This window comes from Triticum aestivum, chromosome 4A, assembly GCF_018294505.1.
Source record: "Triticum aestivum cultivar Chinese Spring chromosome 4A, IWGSC CS RefSeq v2.1, whole genome shotgun sequence".
NCBI classification, from domain to species: domain Eukaryota; kingdom Viridiplantae; phylum Streptophyta; class Magnoliopsida; order Poales; family Poaceae; genus Triticum; species Triticum aestivum.
Genome location: NC_057803.1, coordinates 185,880,916 through 185,885,359, shown reverse-complemented (window position 1 = coordinate 185,885,359; position 4,444 = coordinate 185,880,916). Strand labels below are relative to the sequence as shown.

Genomic DNA, 4,444 nt, shown 5'->3' with positions numbered 1-4,444 from the left:
TGAAGATTGGAGACCGTTCCTTGTTGGAACATTATTTACTTGTTGGGCTATCATTATATTACCTTGTTATATTAATGCATCTATATACTTGGTAAAGGGTGGAAGGCTCGGCCTCTCGCCTAGTGTTTTCACTACACCAAGAACCCCCCTTTAGCAACGCATCGATGTGTTGTCGTATGTGCATATTTGCGTTGCTAAGGTCTACACCAACGGATTTATATGCGTTGTCGTTGGTGGCGTTGCAAAGGTCTACAACAACATATATAAATGCGTTGGTAACCAGCATGAATATGTGTTGTAAGGCAGCAACATATAGAGCTAGAGCCTAACAACACTTCGTATGCGTTGGTGGCTGCCCAAAAAAAGATCCTTATAATTCCTAGAAGCATTGTCGCATAGCTTGGACAATTAATGTATTTTGTACATCAAAATTCTAAATTATTATGTCAATGTTGATAGTGCATAAGAGACACAAACATAATAATTAGAAAGGTCACATATATTAAATCAACTTGGTTGCTTTACAAAGAACGTGATACAAAGATTACAGTATGTGAAACTATCTAGTAGTAGTCTGATTCTCAACCTTGCAATCAACATGTCAGCCATCTAAAACATAATGTTTGAAACATTGACCTGAATGACATTCTAATAACCTAATCTAAAACTATCTAGTAGTAGCCACCTTCTCGATCTTGCAGTCAACTTCTGAGCCATGGATCATCAATATATCTTGGCAATCTACAACAAAGAAATGAGAAAAATAAGGTGGCATCAAATAAAATCAAGTTAATAGGGCAGTAAAATTCAAACAAAGAGCAACATACGAAGCTTCAAGGCCATATAATAGTTCATCTTGCTATATGGCCTATAGTTTTGTTTTAGTGGCCGTATCAACCAAGAATCAATTACCAAGTTCAACGCCCTCAATTTTTGTCTTATATTCTAGGTCGGTACATTGGAGTGTAGCAAGAGCAACATTCTTGTTTAGATTTCCCAAGCAAAGCAGGAACTACAATGAGCATTCATATTGCAAAAAGAATGATCAATAATAAATTGTTGCTCAACCATGTTGAATTCCAAACAGTAGAGAAATCAGCATACCTTATCTTAGATGGATGTTAGTTTGATGCTCACATTTCCATATCAAAGAGAAAGTTTCACTTCAGATACAATATGTTGCTTCAATAAACATGTTAGTTGAAGTTTTACTTCTCTGAACAACCAAGTCAAAGCAAGGACCGGAACAGAATAATCATTCCATCATCCAACATACATCATCACCTGTGAAGGGCTTTGATATATCATAATTTGAACACCTTTTTACAGTCCCAACCATAGAACTCAACTCTGTAGACAGAGAAAAGAGAGCCTTATGAACAGACCATTCATATGTTAATTGAGTTAATAAACACCATACAAAGAATATAATGAAGATACAGTGAGGTAAATGCCCAAAAAATGTGTGCGCCGACAAATAGAGCATGCTTCATTGCAAACACAGATCTAACAGTGCATATATAAATGCAGAGATTCAAAAATCTCCAGAAATACTTGAAGTTGATAGAAAATAATTCGCACAAAGCTAAATCAGGTGGCTGTATTAAATGTTAACAAGTGTGTTTTCTAGTGATTTTGATTTATATATATGATTGACAACAATAGTAATCTGAGTGAATACAAAATCTTTTTCAACATGATTTTCTGAATTACACTGCAGATGATGTCACTTAAATCACCTACAGCTTTACAAGCCAACATTATTCATGCGGTCGTACCTCCTACAGAAGTAGCCTGCTATATATGCCCTGAACTTTCTCCCAAAGCTGAATATGTAAAAAAATTGTCCTGTAAAGAATAATGGATTCATTTCATAAGAACTTGCAAACACATTTAAGTAGATTGAACAAAAACATAATAACACTTCCAAGCACATTTAAGTAGATCGAACAAAAACACTGACGAGCAATCTTTAAAAGTTCTAACAACAATCTTAATTTGTAATGATATAACTTAAGTTTAAGGTTGCCTCGCATGAGTTCTGACACCAGGTTCAAAGACTCCAAGGATCAATGCATCATGGAAGACGGCGCGCAACAAACACACTGTTGTAAAGACGAATACTGCGGTGCTGCACCAAGTGCTCAAGCGTTAGGCTCCTAGCAGCAGTTGCTACTATGCTCTAGGATGATGGTGACAATCAAATCTGAACCGAAGTTACTATATCCAGCCAGTGAAAGTGCAGAATATGCACATACACAGGTCACGATCTGATCGATTCATAGATCAAAATAAGCCAGCCACGATCGTACATGGGCTATTGCCTGCTGACTTTGGGATTCTCTAATTTCGTGCTAGTTCATTAACATATTGACTAATGAGTAATTAGCTGCGGCCAGCCGGCCGTTAGCGTGTACATACACAACGGTGGATCAAGAATACTATATAATACTTAAAGGAAATTGCTAGATGATTGGTAATTTTTTCTACAAGGCAGACACCTTAATCTTTACTGAAAGTCGGTCATCAGCAGAACATATAAAAACGGAAATGTCCAAACAGCGTACTTATTTTCCAGTCACAGACCTTCAGGTATAAGATGAAATCCACCATATTACTAAGCACAAGTAGAATCTCTATTCCAAAGGATTGGAATATACAGGTTCCATCAACCAGCCACAAATCATAAAGTAGTACTGCATACCTACAAAAAATCCAGAATTGGAAGTCTCCATATTAATAGCCATCATGAGTGTCTGCCTGTCTCGCAAATACCAACAACCTGGACCGATCGAATGAACCGGCAGGAAGCAAAGAGAGGGGAGAAAAGTACAAAATACCATGGGCATTGAGGTTGGAGTCCTTGGCGAGGATGTGGTACAGGTGGAATCAGTGGACAAAGCACGAACAAGTGGACGGCGGCTACGAGGATGGAGTTGAACGAGCTGGATGTGGTCTTGCCTCCGATGAAGACTCTCCTGCTCCAGAAGGTTCCGCAACATCTGGTCTGGCAAGTCGCCGCCTCGCCGGCTTGCATCGCCGCGGCGGTCGACATCGTCACGCTCCTTCGATGCCCGGAGGGCGTATCCTAGATTGGTATGGGTGGGAAGGGAGGTGCTGGAGAGATGGGGAAGTCCTCGACATTGGGATCACGGGGCGCAGTTGAGGCGGCCGAGTGTGGAGGACGGAGATGAACTGGATGAATCCGGATCAGGGATCACACGATAGAACGAAGGTAGGCAACAACAACGTGTGGGGTGTGCCTACCTATCGGGGGAAGTGGGTTGTTTCCTTTATTTTTTTATTTTGGAAAAATGATATTTCCTTAATTGTCGTAGGGAGTGGTTAATAGTCGTGGGAAGTGGGAGCTGCAATAACAGCAACACATAGCTATTTCGTTGGAAGGGATGCGTAGCTATAGAGGGGTTCGTGGTGTAGTGTTTGGTCCACTCTTGCCGCCCTAGTTTCTGTCATATCGGTATTATGTTTCCGGATTTTGCGTCCCTTACGCGGTTGGGTTATAATGGGAACCCTTTGATAGTTCGCCTTGATTAAAGCTTTTCCAGCAATGTCCAACCTTGGTTTTACCATTTGCCACCTAGCCTCTTTTTCCCTTGGGTTTCCGGAGCCCGAGGGTCATCTTATTTTAGCCCCCCGGGCCAGTGCTCCTCTGAGTGTTGGTCCAACCGAACGATGTCTGGGCTACCAGGGGCAACTCTGGGCTGGCCTACCCAACGTCTTGCTCATCCGGTGTGCCCTGAGAACAAGATATGTGCAGCTCCTATCGGGATTTGTTGGCACATCTGGGTGGTGTTGCTGGATTTGTTTTAACCTGTCGAAGTGTCTTGAAGAACCGAGGTACCGAGTCTGATCGGAATGTCTCGGGAGGAGGTCTATTCCTTCGTTGACCATGAGAGCTTGTCATGGGCTAAGTTGGGACTCCCCTGCAGGGATTTGAACTTTCGAAAGCCGTGCCCGCGGTTATGGGCAGATGGGAATTTGTTAATGTCCGGTTGTAGATAACTTGAACCTTAACTTGATTAAAATGAATCAACCGTGTGAGTTACCGTGATGGTCTCTTCTCGGCGGAGTCCGGGAAGTGAACACGGTGTTGGAGTAATGCTTGCCGCAGGATGCCCTCTAGTTTCTCGATCGCGTTTTGCCTCCTCTTCTCTTTCTCTTTTGCGAACAGGTTAGCCACCATATTTGCTAGTCGCTTGTTGCAGCTCCACATTTTTACCTTGCCTTACCTATAAGCTTAAATAGTCTTGATCGCGAGGGTGCGAGATTGCTGAGTCCCTGTGGCTCACAGATTACTTCCAAACTAGATGCAGGGCCTGATGATTCCGCTCCAGGTGACGCGCTTGAGCTCAAGTGGGAGTTTGATGAGGACTCTCGACGATACTACGTGTCTTTCCCTGATGATCAGTAGTGGTGCCCAGTT

At 42.2% G+C, this 4,444-nt stretch overlaps 1 long non-coding RNA gene across 1 annotated transcript; it reads right to left on the bottom strand.

The window, feature by feature from the left end:
* Nucleotides 1-497: 497 nt before the first annotated feature.
* Nucleotides 498-3,288, bottom strand: LOC123081922 (uncharacterized). Its single transcript, XR_006438842.1, has 5 exons — nt 2,841-3,288; nt 2,587-2,704; nt 1,779-1,848; nt 1,105-1,350; nt 498-741 (listed from the first exon to the last, which is right to left on the bottom strand). It is a non-coding gene; the product is annotated as an uncharacterized lncRNA (long non-coding RNA).
* Nucleotides 3,289-4,444: the final 1,156 nt, after the last annotated feature.